We start from the raw sequence: 20,464 nt of genomic DNA on the forward strand, positions 1-20,464 counted from the left end.
TAACTTCATTGTCATCAAATGAGTGGTTGCTAGCTTTTAGGTGCATATGTACTGCACATCGAGGGCCACTAGTATTATCCCTGTAATGTTGATTAAGTCTTTTTTTGAGAATGTGTTTAGTCTGCCCAATGTGTTTAGTCTCCCCAATGTATTGGTCTTTACAATGTTCATTTTTACATTACTTTGTTTTTCATGTGGCAGCCTATCTTTTGGATGCACAAATCTTCGTCTTAAAGTGTTTATCGGTCTGAAATACATCGGAATTTTGTGTTGCCAAAGGACCCTTTTTCAGAAAAAAAACCTTTTTCTGAAAAACTACAAGGGCCAGAGCTACCAGCAAATTTTAGTTCACTGAGGAAGCCTCTTGGATAAGAAGTTAAACCCCTGTTTGTATTCAAAAAACAACACTCTTCGATCACAGCAGATTTCATTTTTCATTTTGAAATTGAAGCTCGGTGAAATATTTATTTTCCTCGCAGCCTTAATACATTATTCACAAAATAATCATTGGTGAGTGATAGTGGTGGGCGGCCCGGTAGTCAAGTGGTTAGCACACCGGCTTCACAGTGCAGAGGTCACCAATTCGCGTCCCGGTACGGCCACCCTGTGTGGAGTTGGCATGTTCTCCACGGGCCTGCGTGGGTTTTCTCCGGGTCCTCCGGTTTCCTCCCACATTTCAAAAACATGCATGGCAGGCAGATTGAAGACTCCAAATTGGCCTGAGGTGTGAGTGTGAGAGTGACTGTTGTTTTTCTTTGTGTGCCCTGCGATTGGCTGGAAACCAATTCAGGGTGTCCCCTGCCTCGTGCCCGAAGACAGCTGGGATTGGCTCCAGCACCACCCGCGACCCTAATGAGGAATAAGCGGTACGGAAAATGGATGGATGGATGGATGGATGGATGGATGGAGTGATAGTGGTGAATTATTTTCTCATTTAGAGACCGGCTTCACTGTGCAGAGGTCGCCGATTCGCGTCCCGGTCCGGCCACCCTGTGTGGAGTTGGCATGTTCTCCCCGGGCCCGTGTGGGTTTTCTCCGGGTCCTCCGGTTTCCTCCCACATTTCAAAAACATGCATGGCAGGCAGATTGACCACTCCAAATTGTCCCTAGGTGTGAGTGTGAGAGTGATTGTTGTATGTCTTTGTGTGCCCTGCGATTGGCTGGCAACCAATTCAGGGTGTCCCCCACCTTGTGCCCGAAGACAGCTGGGATTGGCTAATGCACCCCCCGCGACCCTAATGAGGAATAAGCGGTACGGAAAATGGATGGATGGATGGAGTGATAGTGGTGAATTATTTTCTCATTTGGAGACGGATGGAGAACATCAACAGATGATTAGTGCCTAATTACTATCATGGCCAAAAATTGAAAAAGAATCGAGAGTTGTCAGATTTTTTTTGTCCCAAGATACAACATATATTGACTGTAGAGTGTGCATACATATACACATACATAGACATGTGGGACAAAAATGTTACTCATGAATAATCCTTCACATGGGGTCGGATGGCGATATTTTTTTGCCAAAACGTAATGATGTTCAAGGATTGGTGGAGGGGTGGGTGATGTATTTATGAGTCAGCTGTTTGGGAATGACTTTAAATTCCTCATGGCTGCCTCACACCTGCATACAGACATAGAATGAAAAACAGCCCCTCAATATGTACTGTACGTTCAAATATGTCACCTTGTCTCACAAAAGACGATTTGAACATTTTCAGTTCACCTCCTCCTCTGAACTGAAGCTCTTTTCTGGGTATATGAAATAATGCTGTGTGAAGGGATTATGAAATGTCATCTTTCATTTTCATCCAGTCCATGTACATGAACAAATGATTAACCTTCCTTAGTTCATCAATATAGTTTCAGAATGGATTTTCCCTTTTAATAGACACACATACACACACACACACACACACACAAACACACGCACACACACACACACACACGCACACACATGCACACGCACGCACAAACACACACACACACACACACACACACACACACACACACACTTCATAACCATATAGAACAGGGGTGGGCAAACTTTTTGACTCGCGGGCCGCAATGGGTTCTAAAATTTGACAGAGGGGCCGGGCTAGGAGCATTTGGAGGGAGTGTTTGGACCGGAAATACTCTCAACAAGTTATGTCCATAATTTATAAAATCACTTCAAATGACTTCGACTGAGTGTATTTTACAAAGATTCCACAGCATATAGCTATAGTTCACGTTTTAAGACTTGCGCTGAATATTCATGAAGTCTTGTTTTCGAGGTGATGACGATCCCCATGTGACGTCACGTTTGGACCGCCCCTGACCGAGAAAGCGACATACAATGCATTTTGGGTACTTCGTTTGGTCTGAAAACTTCGTGTTGATCCCTGTTGATGGTGAAATTAGAATGAAAACATAAATAACGCCATGCTGAATCGTTGTGTGTTGCACCAAGACAACTATTTGATATTCGCTGACACAAATTCCCAGCAGAAAAATCAGCCCATTTCCAACGGAGCTTGGGCGCAATCTTGTGCATTTTCTGGGTGCTACATTGCTGTCATTGACGGCTCGAATTGATATGGGAGGACTCCTTGAATCAATTGCAAACATTTATGCTTTCCTCTTTAGAACTATTTGAATCATATTCATAACTGGATGAGTAACAAGAAAACATCTTCTCCGAATCTGAAGCCATTGTTTTGATTCTCGATCAAAGGCAAGACGTCTTAGCGTGACGTCACGAACAGGGGGGTGGGTCCTTCTGAAACTGACCATTTCCGGATTCATTTGAAGTCATTTTTATTGGTGTTTTTCATTTAACTAAAAATATCAGCCTGCTTGATTTGGGTATTTTAGATGCTATAAAACTTTTTTCTGATGTCAGTGGGAAACAAAAAAAATGGTGCCGGTTGTCCTTTAAATGTAGTATGTACAAACCTCATAGCACAGTAAGAACACTACAACCCAATTTATTAACTGTCTTTCAAATGTGAAAAATATCCCTGATCAGTAAATAAATTTGTCTCAAGGAATATGGCGTTTACATACTATTTTGCAGATACTTGGAGGAGGAAATGGAAATAGATTAAAATAACATATGCACTGTGATTTATCAAGATTGCATCTGTTTTTAATAAGTTTCCATCGAAGGGGCAAAGTTAAAGAAATCAACATTTATTGAAAAATGAAATCACTTTCAACATTCAAAACATATTATTACACAACGAAATATTCAAGCTCAATAATACCTACCTGTGTTAAATTCCGCCAAATCATAGAGGGTTTGTCCTGACCGCGCGCTCAACAAACTCCTCACTGACGCCCTCGCCTACACGCGCAAACAATACACGTGTACCGTCGCCGAGCACACAAACATAGACTACCTGCAGTTGAAATTTGCATACTCGGCACGGCAGCCAATCAGAAGCCTGCTTCTTTCTTCCGGACTTTCGCAAGCGTTACAAAGTCGTGCAATTGCATGTCATTTTCCAAAATAGATGCACAGAACCTCAAACTAGAAGAAAGATTCAAAAGAAGCTAACAACATATGTGACGCTACAAAACGTAAATTTACATTAAACCGTGACTGTAAAGTGTACGTGAGACTTATGAAAGGGGCTTAGTGGCTCGTAGGAATCAATGCAAACGTTGCATTGTGCACCACAATGACAATCGACTACTGTAGCAAAATTTACAGCCATGCACATTTACCGTAAATTAAGCAAGGTAGCATTTGTAGTAGGTGCATTCTTGATTTTAGAAAAAACTTTATACTTTGTTACAATGTTTTTTAATGTGATTAGTTTTCTCATTGTGCTTTAAGTTGTGAAAAATGGGTCAGGCAACTTTTCAGTTATCTGCCCTGTTGTTTGCTAACTTTTTGTCATGAGTTTTAGACACTGTACTATAATTTGGGCAAGTTCGGCGGGCCGGATTAAAAAGCCTAACGGGCCGTATGTGGCCCGCGGGCCGTAGTTTGCCCATACCTGATATAGAAAGAAGTTGCGTGAGTGTGATAAGAAAGAAGCAATGCAAATTGAAATTCCCCATAAAGACCACAACAAGTCCTTCACTGCGGATGGATGAGTCAACTGCAGTATGACTTAATATGAATTTGTGTTTTATCCGCAAGGAGGATGAATGCATTGTGATAGATAGAAGGCTTGCTTTCAGATATGGAGATTGAAATCTGACCACCTTTAAGCACGACAGGCCCGCTTGGAGCCAACGCTTAGCTGCTTCTTTGTCCTGCTAAAACACTGATGTCAAACTGAAGGCCCAGGGGCCAAATCTTGCCCGGCACATCATTTTATTCGGCCTGCGAAAGCAAATCATTCATGTCAAGTGCCATGATGCTTGCTAAAGTTTGAACCAAAATTTCAAATTGTCCCATCTAAACCACAATAACAGTAATTATTTTTAACTTCAAATTTCAAAACTCGTTATCCATGAATTTATTTACTGCCATTCCCGAATTTCGGCGGACGAACCAAACCACACAGTGCCATGGTCGCTGGCGGACTAGTTTTCCACACCCCCTTTGAATGCAGACGTGGTTTGCTATTAAGTGGAGTACTTTTGCTATTATGGGACCGAAAAAGAGCCCACCACAGGCTAGTGTTAAAATGAAGAGGACACAAAAGAAAATTATGGTTGAGCAGAAGAAGGAGATCATCGAAAAACACGAATTAGGTGTCCGTTTGTGTGACTTAGCGTCCCAGTACCTGTATGCTAGGTCGACCATTGCTACGTGTGGCTAAGGGTGTTTCTGTGTTGTCTAAGTAACGGTCTCAGGCAATAGAAGAGGTTGAAAAACTTCTGTTGATTTGGATTAACGAAAAGCAGCTAGCAGGGGTGCCGAGAAAGCATGGCAACTTCACTCGGATATCATCAAGAGACAACTACATCAACGACCATCACAAAGGTAAATAAAACGACTTTATTATACAGTACAGTTTATTTCAGCAAATTACAATAGCACATTTATTATACATACATAAAATAAGGTATATTTTGTGTAGTGTCAAGGCTTATTTAGTAGAAAATTATGTTTTATGTGGACCTAGAAACTGATTATTCAAAATTTTAATGGTTTCCTATGGGAAATCGATGTTTGAAGACACACGTTTCGCCTTACACACACTTTGTGGGTACCAATTAAGTTCGTAAGCTGATGTATCACTCTATATGGGAGCACAAGATCTTTTGCTGATTATCTCCACCGAAAAACTCATTGAATATGGAATGTTTGACATCCCAACCACTAGACTGAATGATGGGAGCATTGGTGGTCATTGAGTAAAACAGCAGAGGGATGTCAATCCACCAACTCTTCGTGGGCCTCTGTCACCTTTAATAGATGGATAGAAAGACAAGCTAGTTCAGATATTTGCACTTATTAACATTGTATCCATTGATAGCCTTTTTTTCTGTTGAGTTTGAAATGTCCCCCTGTAAATGACTGCACCTCAGGTCCTGACGCATTTATTTGAGGGCTGGTCAAGAAAACAGACAAGCTTTGAAATTAATCTATGAGAATCTACCAAAAAAAATCAACGGTTGAACACTCAAAGGAGGTTAGGCTGCGGAAACAAGGCAAGGACGAAAAACACTACAACAGGACCAAGGAGACAAGGACCAATTCATGACAAGGTAAGGGGCAACAGGTGGAATTAATCATGGAAGTACTGACAATCAGAACGGGATGAAGGACAAGTGACCTGAGACAAGAGGAGAGTGCTTGTTTCAAAATCAAAAAAATATATCATTCTCACAGAGACGCCAGAGTGAGCATTCATGCCGTGTGGTAGGTCACTGAAAATTTGTAGCTGTCAGCCTTGATCTTTCACCTGATGGGGTAGACCTGTTCAATCAAGATCATAATCGTTTCTGTAGTAGTTACTGTTAATTTAATGTTTTCATTTTGCTGAAGTGGACCATTTGCATTTTAAATCAAGGACACCTGCTCTACATAATATTTTGTCTTGTTTTGCTCAGTGAAGACGCGACAAAATTAACAGTAGTGGTGGCCTTCAGTAGTGTTAGGTCTGAAACAATCCAGACTGAAAAAAGTGTGGTGTGATTTACTACAAGTCCTCCAAAGGACACCATTAGCCCATTAGCTTAATGATGTCCATTTTTTTTCTTGAAAAGTCCGTCGTGAAAATGGGTTGCACAGTATATCTGCAACCAAATCCTTCTCTTCCTTCAGCCATTGCGAGTTGAAAAAAACTGCTATTAAATCAACACAGTATTGTCACATCTCGTCGCCGTCCTGGGCGCGCCCCGCCCCTCCTGTCATCTCCTCCGCTGCTCCCTGGAGACGGCCCCTCCCATCATCACGCACCTGGGTTCCCACAGCTGTTTGTCATTCCCGTGATTGTGCCTTCTGACTATATCTACCGATTGCGCTATCCAGTCTCCGTCGGAATATTTCGGAAGTCACCCTCACTACTACCTTGCTGTCAGGTTCGCTATTTCTTCCATTGCCTTTACGCACATTCCCCACTTTATGAGTTTGTTGTTTTGCATGCGTGTTTCAGTAAAAGACTTTACCCTGATCTCTGTCTCGCCGTTGCATTTCGGATCCAAGCCTTCCCTCCTTCCCTCGCCACTCGAGCCCGGCGTCCTTGCCTCGAGTATCGTAACATAATATTCCGACCACCCATGGATCCCGCCGGCGAAGACAGATTCCTCACCGCCCTCTCCATGCAAGCGGAGCGTTCGAGCCAGATGGCGCAAGCCATCACGGAACTCCGCCAGATCACCACCTCGCTGGCTCAACGATTCGAGACGGTCGAGGAACGTCTGGCAGCCCTCACAATTCGGTCCTCCCCGTCCGCGGGTGGGCACCCGCTCCCGCTACCCAACCCCTCTCGCTACGCAGGCGAAACCGGGCGTTGCACGCAATTTCTCATGCAATGCGCGCTCGTGTTTGAACAACTGCCGCAAGCCTACGCTAGCGATGAGACTAAGGTAGCTTTTATCACCAGCCTGCTCAGGGGAGACGCCGAGACGTGGGTGCTGGCCATCCGGGAGTCTCGACCGGAGCTGTGCACCTCCTACCCGGACTTCGTGGCAGAGATTCGCCGGGTATTCCACCATCCGGTCACGGAAGTTGAGGTAGAAGGAAGACTCCTCGACTGCGTCCAGGGGTCCCGCTCGGCTGCAGAGTACTCCGTCGCCTTCCGGATTCAGGCCGCTGGCAGCGGCTACGACGACCGAGCGTTGAGGGGGGTGTTTCGTCGCGGGCTTAACTCCGATCTCAAGGACGAACTGGCTACACGCGACGCTGGCACCACCTTCGACGACTTGGTCGACATAGTCATCGGCCTTGATCACCGCCTTCAGGAGCGACGGAGGGAGCTGAGCGGTCGGCGGCCCGACGAGCCACGAACCCGGTCGTTGAGAACCAACGCCGGCAGCGAGCGCGTGCGACGTCGGGAGATTTCCCCCAAACCCATGCTGATTGGTGGGGGGAACGACCGCATCGAACCCGGGGCTCGCCGCACCCAAGGCCCCCAACCAAAGACCTCCGGCACATGTAAGTCCCTGTCGAAGAAACGACATAGGCGACCGCGGGAGGCAAAACCCCCTACCCCCGTAACGCGATTGGAGCTGGAAAGTGAATTGACTGGGCCTTCCAGCTCCCAAACAGTGCGGGCATTAGTGGACTCGGGGGCCGACGGGTGCATTATCGATCCCGAGTTGGCAGACTCATTGGGGTGCCAACTTATCGACCTCCTGCCCCCCAAGGAGTTCGTGGACCTGGACGGAGGACTATTAGCGCGAGTCACGCACATCACGGCCCCGCTCAAACTTCGGGTAGCGGGGAACCATGTGGAGCACCGCCAATTTTTAGTCATGCCCTCCCGGAATGCGCCATTGGTATTGGGTCTTCCCTGGCTCAATACCCACGACCCATCCATCTCCTGGGAGGGTCCCACCATTCAGGGCTGGAGCCCCTACTGCTACGCCAACTGCCTACGGTCGGCTACGGCAGGGCAAGATCCCTCCCGCGTTGGCCCGCCCGAGGCCATCTGCCTCAAGGGTGTGCCACAATGTTACCATGACCTGCGGGAGGTGTTCAGCAAGGACAGAGCCCAATCCCTGCCACCCCACCGACCGTATGACTGTGCCATTGACTTGCAGCCAGGGGCTCCATTACCGGACTCCAGACTTTACCACATTTCACAACCGGAACGGGAAGCCCTGAGCACTTACATAGACTCCTCTCTAGCGGCGGGACTCATTCGCCCGTCGCGTTCCCCGCTGGGCGCAGGGTTTTTCTTTATCGAGAAGAAGGACGGATCCCTGCGCCCATGCGTTGACTACCGGGGCCTGAACGACATCACCATCCGTAACAGATACCCTCTCCCCCTCATGGATTCGGCCTTCGCGCCCCTTCAGTCCGCCACCATGTTTTCTAAATTAGACCTTCGCAGCGCCTACCATTTGGTCCGTATCCGTGAGGGGGATGAATGGAAAACAGCATTCAAGACACCTTTAGGGCACTTCGAATACCTGGTGATGCCGTTCGGGCTCACGAACGCGCCCGCCGTTTTTCAAAATCTGATAAATGATGTGCTCAGGGACTTCCTCAATGTTTTCGTTTTTGTTTACCTCGATGACATTCTTATTTTTTCCCGCTCTGCAGAAGAACATCGGCAACACGTCCGACGGGTCCTGGCGCGGCTCCTGCAAAACCGGCTCTACGTGAAGGCAGAGAAGTGCGACTTCCATGTCCGCTCTCTGTCGTTCCTGGGGTTTGTCGTGGAGCAGGGGCAGCTCAGGGCCGACCCCGCCAAAACCAAAGCGGTGGTGGAATGGCCGACCCCTAAGACGCGCAAGCAGCTTCAGCGGTTTTTGGGGTTTGCCAACTTCTACCGCCGCTTCATTCGCGGGTATAGTCAGAAGGCACTTCCCCTCACTAACCTCACGTCCACCAAGCTCCCTTTCAGGTGGACTCCCGATGCTGAGGGGGCATTCAACCGCCTCCGTCGTGCCTTCACCAACCCCCCTGTCCTGCGTCATCCCGACCCCGAGCTTCCGTTCACGGTCGAGGTTGACGCATCCGAGTCCGGAGTAGGGGCCGTCCTTTCCCAGCGCTCTCCCACCGACCAGAAGCTACGCCCATGCGCCTTCTTCTCCCGCCGGCTCAGCCCCGCCGAGGCCAATTATGACGTCGGCAATCGGGAACTGCTGGCGGTCGTCCTGGCCCTGCAGGAATGGAGACACTGGCTTGAGGGAGCTAAACACCCCTTCACCGTCTACACGGATCACAAGAACCTGGCGGCCATCCGGTCTGCCAAGAGACTTAACTCGCGACAGGCCCGATGGTCACTCTTCCTCACCCGGTTTAACTTTTCTCTCACCTACTGCCCAGGGTCACAGAACACCAAGCCCGATGCCCTATCCCGCATCCATGAGCCGGCAGAAAGGGAGGAGACCACCACCAACATCCTGCCGGCCCAACGCATCCTGGGTGCCCTGAGGTGGGAGGTTGAGAGAAAAGTTCAGCAAGCCCTGGGGACGACCCCCATCCCCAGGGGCTGTCCTAAGGATCGCCTGTTCGTCCCCGCCCCTCTTCGCACGGAGGTGCTCGTCTGGGGGCACACCTCCAAGATTGCCTGTCACCCGGGGGTCAACAGGACGATCCAACTCATCGCCCAACGGTTCTGGTGGCCGGGGTTCCGAAGGGACATCACCAGCTTCGTGAAAGCCTGCCCGACCTGTGCTTGTGGGAAAGCTTCCCACCAGCCCCCGGCAGGACTCCTCCAACCGCTACCGGTGCCGTCCAGACCCTGGTCTCACATCTCCGTCGACTTCGTGACAGGCCTCCCCCCCTCCCGTGGCAAGACGGTCGTCCTCACCGTTGTGGACCGATTCTCCAAGTCGGCCCACTTCGTCCCGTTAACCAGGTTGCCGTCCGCCATCGAGACGGCTCAACTCCTGGTTAACCACGTCGTCCGTCTCCACGGGATTCCGACGGACATCGTGTCGGACCGGGGACCGCAGTTCGTGTCCAAGGTATGGAAGCGTTTCTGTCGGTCCCTCGGGGCGTCGGCGAGCCTGTCATCTGGATACCATCCCCAGACCAACGGACAGACGGAGAGGAAGAACCAGGACCTGGAGGCGGCCCTCCGGTGCGTGTGCCTCCACAACCCGGCGTCGTGGGCCCTGCACCTACCCTGGGTGGAGTACGCCCACAACTCCCTGGTCTCCGCAGCCACAGGTCGGTCCCCATTCATGTCCGCCTGTGGCTATCAGCCGCCCTTGTTCCCCACACAGGAGGCCCAGGTGGAGGTCCCGTCTATTGAACATCACCTCAGACGGACCCACCGAGTCTGGAAGGAGACCAGGGACGCCCTGACACGCACCGCATCCCGGAACCAGCGGTTGGCGGACCGTCATCGGAGACAGGCACCCAACTACCAGGTCGGGCAGGAGGTGTGGCTGTCCACGAGGGACCTTCGGCTGGCAGGGTCTTCAGCCAAGCTGGGCCCACGCTTTACGGGTCCCTTCCCCATCGAGGCCATCCTCAGCCCGGTCTCGGTGAGGCTCCGGCTGCCACCCACCATGAGGATCCACCCCGTCTTTCACGTTTCCCTCCTCAAGCCAGTGGAAACCAGCTCCTTAGCCCCCACGCCCACCCCCCCTCCTCCCCCCCGGATGTTGGCCGACGGACCGGTCTACACCGTGCGGGAGATACTGGACTCCAGGCGCATGGGCAGAGGAGTGCAGTACCTGGTCGACTGGGAGGGCTACGGACCGGAGGAACGACAGTGGGTCCCACGTGCCTGGATCCTCGACCCATCTCTCATCCGGGCGTTCCATGCGGCTCACCCTTCCAAACCTGGTGGGCCGCCAAGAGGCGTCCGTTGAGGGGGGGGCACTGTCACATCTCGTCGCCGTCCTGGGCGCGCCCCGCCCCTCCTGTCATCTCCTCCGCTGCTCCCTGGAGACGGCCCCTCCCATCATCACGCACCTGGGTTCCCACAGCTGTTTGTCATTCCCGTGATTGTGCCTTCTGACTATATCTACCGATTGCGCTATCCAGTCTCCGTCGGAATATTTCGGAAGTCACCCTCACTACTACCTTGCTGTCAGGTTCGCTATTTCTTCCATTGCCTTTACGCACATTCCCCACTTTATGAGTTTGTTGTTTTGCATGCGTGTTTCAGTAAAAGACTTTACCCTGATCTCTGTCTCGCCGTTGCATTTCGGATCCAAGCTTTCCCTCCTTCCCTCGCCACTCGAGCCCGGCGTCCTTGCCTCGAGTATCATAACAAGTATATTTGTTTATGCAGCTCTCTGCCGATACGGTGTGCTAGCTATGGCCAGTATGACCATGTCACTAGCGGCTTGTGATACTATGATTGGCTAGTGGCTTGCCAATCATGTGACTAGCCAATCATAGTTTGCGAAAACTCTGACGTTGACCAACTCAAAATCTGATTGGTTGGAGCTACAGCTTGATTGACAAATCTGATGCAACCGGGTCCGCAGAACTGATTGTGAAGGCGGCCAGGTAGAATTTTGACCCTGCTAACAAATGAATGCTGAAATGTGATTGGTTAAATGGTTAAATACAAAAATACATCTAGAAGCAGTGCAACTGAGAAAAGTAATGAAAGGAAGCTTAAAGATGATTTGGAATTATTTCATAAGAATTAACAAAATTTAATTCACATCAGTTTGTGATTTTGATATTTTTAGGCCAGCAGAGAAGGCTTTGCAGGCCACCACTAACTTTAACACACCTCTCTCTTTTAGAAGCCAAATGAATGTTGGGATGTTTTTTAACCCTGAACAACTATATAACTGTATTGAAAACTGTGTTGGCTGCACCATTTTTAGGAATCATGGCCGGTAAGCCCCCAACACTCCAATCGTTGTATGTCGACCGCTGTCCAACAAAATTCCGGACCAAATTTTAATAGTAGACCTCCACCCTTTATGAGAACAAGCGTGACACCATTGCTCCAAATTGTCCATTAACAATTTCCATGTTCCATTGTCCATTGAATGTGACCATTAAAGGACAACCGACACCATTTTTTTGTTGACATCAGAAAAACGTTTTATAGCATCTAAAATACCCAAAACACACAGGCTGATATTTTTCGTCAAATGAAAAACACCAATAAAAATGACTTCAAAGTGTCCCAAAAACTACTTCAAAATGACCTCAGAACAACAATGGCTTCAGATTCGGAGAAGATGCTTTCTTGTTACTCATCCAGTTATGAATATGATTCAAATAGTTCTGAAGAGGAAAGCATAAATGTTTGCAATCGATTAAAGAAGTCCTTCCGTATCATTTTGAGGCGTCTGGACTCCAATGTAGCTCCCCGAAAATGCACAAGATGGCGCCTAAGCTCACGTATTACAGTGGATGATTAGTACTACATCGAATCTTATGGTGTACCAGCTGGGGTTATGTTCACGCTGCTCTGCTGCAGTTTGATTCAAGAATAATGGTACAACAGTAGTGTCTTACAAGCCAATAATGGAGGCTTTCAGTCGATAAGAATTGATCGAGGAGTAATCTCAATTAACAACTGACACAAAAGCTCACGTTAGTTTTGCCTTACAGCGGAAATTGGATTGATTGGATTAATTCAGACGGAGGACTACTGAAGGCCTAGATTGGATTGGATTGGATTGGATTGGATATGCCTTTATTAGTCTCACAGTGGAGAAATTTACATTTCACAGCAGAAAAGTGATGAAAGGAATGAAAGTAGAAAAACAAAATACATGAGCTGCCGGAAAGGCAGCCACTCTCGCGGTGCCGTCTTGGAGTCAAAAGAACAAAAAAAAACTAAATAACAAATAATATGACAGCATAGAGACAATATGACACAGAGAGACATTCATTCTTCAGGACTTGCTGTACCCTCTTTGTGATGACATGAAGCAGTTCTAGATGAAAGAGGAGAGGATCAAAGCGTCTTTCCACCAGTGGATCAGGGACATCATGGTGGAATGTGCGTTCCCGAAAAAAAAGGACACATTGTAGCAGTCCTTCCATCACGTCAATGCTTGTTTGGTCTGGAAAACTCGTGTTGCACCAGAAAGAGCCAGAAGAGGGCGTCCAAGCTCCATGTAAGGAATTTATCAGCCTGTGGAAACGGGCTGATTCATTCCTCACAGGAGCTCGGTGGCCATTTTCTGCCTCTTTTTGGGTGAGACATTTCCCCCCAATGTTGCATCAAAATGGCCCGGAATAAATTCTTTAATCGATTGCAAACATGTATGCTTTCCTTTTCAGAACTATTTGAATCATATTCATAACTGGATGCGTAACAAGAAAGCATATTCTCCAAATCTGAAGCCATTGTTTTGATTCTCCAGCAATGCAAGACATCTTGGCATGACGTCACAAACTGGGGGCGGGACTTTCTGAAAATGCCCAATTCGCAACTCAATTTTTTGCAGATTTTGGACACTTTATGTCATTTTTATTGGTGTTTTGCATTTGAATAAAAATATCATACTGCGTGTTTTGGGTATTTTAGATGCTATAAAACGTTTTTCTGATGTCAGTTAGGAAACAAAAAAGTGACGTCGGTTGTCCTTTAAGGCAGATTTCCAATAATTGGCAGATGTGGTCCGGTTTAAGTTTTGGTTCTTTCATACAGAGAAGCGTCCGCCAGCACTGAGACTGCTGCTGAGAGAAGTCACACCGTAAGATGCCAATGTTTCCTCAGGTTCCAATATGAGGTCTTTGATACTCTCTACAAACCCTGTGGTGTTCTCTACGTGATATTCTGTGTTACCAATCATCGGAGCTAAGATAGTTTTTAAATATTTGGCTATCTTGCATGTAGAGGAGTCAATGCTACAAAAAAATGGGTCTGATGGGAAACCCTTCTTTATGTATTTTTGGCCGGCCATAGATACATGGTGTGGCCTCTCCCAGGGATAAACTAAAATACAACTTTTTGTCAATATGTTTTCCTTTCCTTTCCTTTCTCTAACTTTACAAAACAGCATTGTTTGTAGTGAAAGGGAAAAAATCGATGATGATAAAATGTAAAATTACTCTATAATCGTCTTGTTCTCAACACCAGTGCTTTAAAAGTGCCCATTTGGGAGAAATGAAGAAATAACTGTTACTGGTCCGCGAACAGCATGGACTTGTCTCAACTGGTCTGTGTCACAAAAAAATGTTGGGGCCCGCTGAACAAGGTGAACTTTTTCACGCACCTCTGGAACGTTGCGATGAATCGTTGTGATGATCTTGGTTTTGTTTTTTTTCTGCTCAAAATTTGTGTGAATGTTAAAAATACTCCTTTAAATTAACTATTTTACCATGATAAAAAATGAGGTTCAAATAAATATGTAGTCGGGCAATGCCTTGACTCTTGAACTCAGTCTGGGATATAATTTTCTTAGCAAATCAACAGCAGACTGCTGTCCAAGGGACGGAATGCCCTGTTCGTTTACAAGACTGTATATTTACATCTCTCAAAAAGCATTTGGCATAAAAATCAAACCTCTCATTAATGTTGGTGGTTTAAAGCCGATGTGACGCAATAGCATTCGAGACATGGGTAAAAGTGAAATCATCTGTTGGCTTTAAAAAAAATAAATACGTAATAATAAAATAAAAATTACTGCAGTCTGTGGAACTTCTTGAGGATGATCAGTTTTCGACAAAGAAATTAATGCTGTCAATTCTTGGACCATGATATCGAAATGAAACCGTTGGACTATGATGAGAAATAATGTTTAGAAAATCACTCTCATTTGCATATAAATGCATCATGTAATTCTGACAAATGTAACCAAGAGGAACCTCCATTTAATGATTGCAGTTTGACATATTGTGTGTTTTCCCCACCACCCACTAAGCCTCCGTAAATGCTGGCGACACACAGGCTTGTCAGCGCATGGACGGGTTCTGATTAGCTTTAACTTGACACGAGTCTGCTCTGTTTACACAATTTTTGCTTGCTTTCATTATTCTTCTCATTAATAACAAAAGTGGAGCGAGACAATATCCCTAATTTAAGACGTTTATTTATTCCCAAGGAAAAACAGGGTGAATACCTTTAGATCAGAAGTCTCAAACTCGCGGCCCGTGGGCCAGCTGCGGCCCCCGAAAAGAATATTTTGCGGCCCGCCTTGACATGAAAGATTAATGTTAGTGCGGCCCGCATGATTGATAAGAATGAAACTTGTGCGTGGAGCTGAACAAACCGCTGAACAAACCATGGAATAAACCACCATTTTGGAGGTACAGAGGGAATTTAATCACAGATTTGCAGACTTCAAGACACACAAAGCCACATTTCCAATATTTGCCGACCCATTCTCTTTTGATGTGCAAGATGCCCCTCCTGTGTTCTAAATGGAGCTATGTGACCTACAGTGCCACTCTGCACTCAAAGCCAAGTTCAGGGATGTGAATGGAGAAGCAGGCAAGCTTGGGCAATGTTTGAGAGAGTTAACCGCCAGCTTCCCTGAACATTCCCGAATGTTCAAGCGGACCATGTGTCTTCTTGGGAGCACATACTTATGTGAGAAGCTCTTCTCCACCTTGAACTTCAACAAGTCCAAGTACAGGTCCAGACTTACTGATGAGCATATTCAAGCCCTACTCACAGTGTCAACTGCCTCCTCCCTCAAGCCAAATGTGGCTCGGCTTTGTGAAAAGAAGCGCTGCCAGGTCTCTAGCAGCAAGAAGTAGGCAAGAGAAGCCATGTTCAGGACAGTTCATGTTCAATATTTTATTTATGTTGAGAAAGTTAAAAGTTAAAGAACTGTAAATACAGACATTTGAAACGTGAAAAGATTTTGAGAACATTGGAATGTTTTATCTGTGTCACATCTTCCTCTGCTCCACGAGCGTGCCCCTCCCCTCCTGTCTCATCCTCCTCTGTGCCTGGAGCGGGCCCCTCCCTACTCTCCGGACTCACTCACCTGTTCCTCATTCCGTTAATTGTGCCTTCTGGCTATAAAAGCCACCCATACCGTTCGGTCAGTGCCGGTGTATTCTCCGAAGTTCCCCGTCACCCAGCCGCACGCAGGTCTGTTTCGCTGTCCTCCTCCATTGCCTAATTTTCAGTTTTGCCTGATTTTCTGTTTTGCCTCTGATTGAATGACTGTCTACACCGTGTATTTCGGATCCAACCCTTACTACTTCCCGTCGTCCCTCGAGTTCTATGCCAATTGCCTACGGTACAATAGGGCGAGACCCCTCCCGCAGCGGCGCTCCCAAAGAGATCTGTCTCGAGGGCGTGCCGCGTTGTTACCATGATCTGTGGGAGGCGTTCAGTAAGGACAACGCGCAATCCCTGCCACCCCACCGACCATATGACTGTGCCATCGAACTGTAGCCAGGGTCTCCACTACCGGATTCCAGACTCTATCACATTTCACACCCGGAACAAGAAGTCCTGAGCACATACATTGACTCTTCCTTCGCGGCAGGACTTATCCGACCCTCGCTTTCCCCGCTCAGCGCAGGGTTCTTCTTTATAGAAAAGAAAGATAGATCCCTGCTGTCCGATTAAAACTTCGTTTGTCTCTCCTGGTTCGCGCATTGTCTGGAGTTCACTTGATAAAAATATCAGCAAGTACAATAGATGGTGGACAAACATCTACTTTATTCTAATGAGGCAGAGAAAGCACTTCTCGTCTGAGTGGGACGAAGACATGAGCACAAGAGCACAAAGAAGCAAGAGAAAGCAAGAGCAAGAGCAAGAGCTCCCGCTCTGACAAGTTTTTAAACGTACAGAGTGGCGATCTGTTGTCCAATCAGTTGCGAACAAGTCGACCTTTCCCGTCCAATCGGTTACGAGCAACTCAGTGTTGGGCGGGTCTTAGATTGAAGTTGGAGCCGCTGCTTTTTTCCTTCCACGGCTATTGTACTAATAAGACTGATAGTTTTATTTAACTAAATTAGACTGAAATTAACCGTGCACAATTCATAATATATACTAAGCTAAACATGAAAAAACATATGTTTACTAATATAAACATGAAATAACGTAATATGTTTACTAATGTGCATAAACACTCTATCATTCCCTCCTGTTGTACATTTAAACATCAGTTCATACATTTCCAAAAGATTTCATGCATGCATGTCATACTAATTGCACAGGGAACCATTCTAATCTCATCTATCCAACGTCTAATATTATTTAACTTACCATGGAGAAGGCGAAAAACCTCTATCACAATTTTGCTGCTGTGATATATAACCTCTCCATTTTTTGGGGGTTTTTAATGAGGAAAACTCCTTCTCGGCTCTCCGTTTTCTTTTTTTGCTTTTGTTCTTTGGAGCAACCACTCTCTGGCCATGGTGTACTATCCCTAGCTACAACACTGGGTCCCCTTCACGCATTTGTTGATACAAAACCTTTGCGTAATTCACCTGAGAATTAGTTATCATATTCATTAGCATTGTTCTTAAGCATGGAATAATACAACCAATGACTAAGAAAATAAGTACAATCACAATTGCGAATGGGATAAACAGTCTGAGCAAAGTCTTATACCAAGAGCCCCCAAAGAGCCCGTCAAAGATCCACGGTTGATCAGGCCGGTGATCTTTGGCCATGGCATCTCTGAGATCCCTGACAACAGACAGAGCATCAGTCATGTTTATGGAATTCGCTTCTTCGGGTATGTACGTACAACAAGTATCACCCACCATAGCACAGACGCCCCCTTGTGGCGCGGTCAAAAGGTCCAAAACCATTCTATTTTGCAGCACCATTTGTCTAATTGCTGCAATTTCAGTGTTTTGCATTTCATCTACTTCCAAACTGGCGTTTACAAACACTTGAAACCTGTAGTCAATTGTTTCAATTCGTAGCATGTTTTTAGCTACTCCAATTTGTGGAAAAAGAGCTAACATTACCTTACTTCCCGTGCTATGGTGTTTGAATTGTTCTGGAACATCAGTTCCCCAGATCGAATCGTGGGGCTTAAACGACACTCTTCTTTTCACATGATGGTGTGCTGGACGACTGGTAATGATGAAAGTATTGTCAGTCACAGTAACAGGTGCGCACATACCGTAGGCTTTCGGGGGAATAAAAGAATATACTTTCCAACCACATAACCACCAAAGATGTGAAGATACAGGTAAAATGGTGACATTGGTGTTTAACGGTAGCACGTATAAACATCTATTCTCATCTATAAAACCTAGATTTTGACCTGTACCGTACATTGCAACGCATACTGGTAATCGCAATCCGCTCTCGGTCATAACCTGATTTTCAGTTTCCAAAATGGTATCCAAACTTGGAACAATCTCTCCTCTCGAAGCATTGCGAAGAACTGGAAAATGTTGATCAGGTTTATGCGAAGATATTAACATATACGCAGCTCGAGCCATTTTATCTCCAAATACCTTTGAATGCACTCTTTGTTGCGTTACAGAATGTGGCATAAAAGAACAAACAAAGCAATTACTTTTCCTATTTTGTTTAGCAATTAATGTAGCATAACGATACCACGTGTTTGATAACAACGGATTCCAGTCATGTTTTTCTCCTGCAAATGGTTGATATAATGCGTCCATGACATCTGAATTTTGGGCTTTTTTGTCAGGTGTTTCCATCCAGGCTGTCGGTTTGATGTGCGGTTTGCGCTGGAAAGGCGATGTCACGACTGGTGTTGTCAAAGATGACAACATGCATATAGTTACAGGAAAACCAGTGTGATGTTCACGAAAATCAGGACAGAGTCTCAAGTCCATGCATCCCGCAACCTTGTGGGTTACGATAACGAGTTGGATATCTGTCATTGTGCCAGTTCCAGTTCCTAACCAGTTCCCTTGAGTTATCTTTCTGACAATTCGTTTTGCTTCTTGGGCACAGCTATTTTGAACCCATTTTGTTTTGGGCTCAGAATGGACCACAACTGAGTCCCAACCAGTGGTCCAAGTCTTCCCTGACTTGATACGAGCGTACCAAGAACCATGAGGGTAATCACTTCCCGTTTGTCGTGCTTCGTTCCTGAGGATGTTAAGAGGAAATGAGATGATTCCTGCATCTTGTAGTGGCAAGCAGGCTACAGGATGTGCCATGCTAGGGCACTTTTCTGTCATCGTTGGTTGCAATGGTGGAGTTTGGCAGGCTGATGGAATGGGAGGCTTTACGTGCGTCATCTGGATTGCCTCCACTAATTCATACAGCAAGATGATGTGGACCAAACCCATGGCTATTGAGTGGTTTGGCTCCGTCTCTCTTCCACCTGCTCCGGATCTGGTTGGTGAACGATTTTGCAGTGGCTTTGATGCACCCAGGTGGACCTCTCGGCGATTTTGATGGCAGTTGGCGTTGTTATCAGCACGGTGAATGGCCCCTCCCACTTTGGCGCAGACCTTGATCAGCGCCTTCGGGGAGCCCAGCAGCCTCTCTGTTCCTGCAAAGGGAACACAGGACTGCGGCAGTACATGTGCTGTGGACCTCTTTGTTGTTGTACAACATTTCACACAACCATTTTGCCAACAAAGCACCTGGATCTGATTCATTCTTTTAGAATAAAATGCAACTGGTCTCAGCTTTTGTCCATGCTTTTGTAACAGGACTGAAGTCATGTATTTGTCTTTGCAGTCAACTGTTTGAACAAAAGGTTTGTCATAGTCAGGTAAAGCTAAGACGCTAATGTTTGCTATCAATTTTTTTAATTCTGTAAATGCTTTACTGCCCTCTTCGGTCCACTGAATAGAGTCTTTCAGTGCCATTTTGTCTTGGTATATAAGTGTCAATAATGGTTGGGTAACTTGTGCATAATGCGGAATCCAAGTTCTGCAATAATTGCACAGTCCCAAAAACGTCATCATCTGTTTTTTCGTCTTAGGTCGAGGAACCTGCAAAATTGTCTGTTTTCTCTTAGTTGTCAACTCTCTTCCCTTTCTTGACAAAAGATGTCCTAAGAAAACTACTTCTTGTTGACAGAACTGCAATTTATCCAAAGAAGCTTTGTTACCTGTATTCGCTAAATATTGGAACAAAGCTATTGATACAGTCTTGTTCTCATCTTCAGTCGGTGAAGCAATTAAGATGTCGTCAACATACAAAAGAATCTGAGAAGATTCAGGATGTTTAAAATCAGCAATACACGAAGACATTTCCTGTGAAAAAATTGTAGGACTATCTGTAAACCCTTGTGGTAATCTTGTATATGTATATTTTTTCCCATTAAATGTAAATCCGAACCAATGACGTGAATTTTTGTGTAATGGAATGGAGAAAAAGGCATTGCTCAAATCAATCACTGTAAACCATTTTTTGTCAGGTTTTAAACTGTTCAATAATGTGTGCGGGTCTGGCACACACGGAGCACGTGATTGTATGGATTTATTTACCTGTCGTAAATCATGCACCATTCTCCAAACTCCAGATTCCACTTTTTTAACAGGAAATATCGGTGTATTACATTCACAAGTTGGGTCTTCAATCAAAATACCAGCTTTCACCATATCCCGTAT

This window comes from Hippocampus bargibanti, linkage group LG06 (genome assembly GCF_051943395.1).
Source record: "Hippocampus bargibanti isolate YZ-2025 linkage group LG06, ASM5194339v1, whole genome shotgun sequence".
Taxonomy (NCBI): Eukaryota; Metazoa; Chordata; class Actinopteri; order Syngnathiformes; family Syngnathidae; genus Hippocampus; species Hippocampus bargibanti.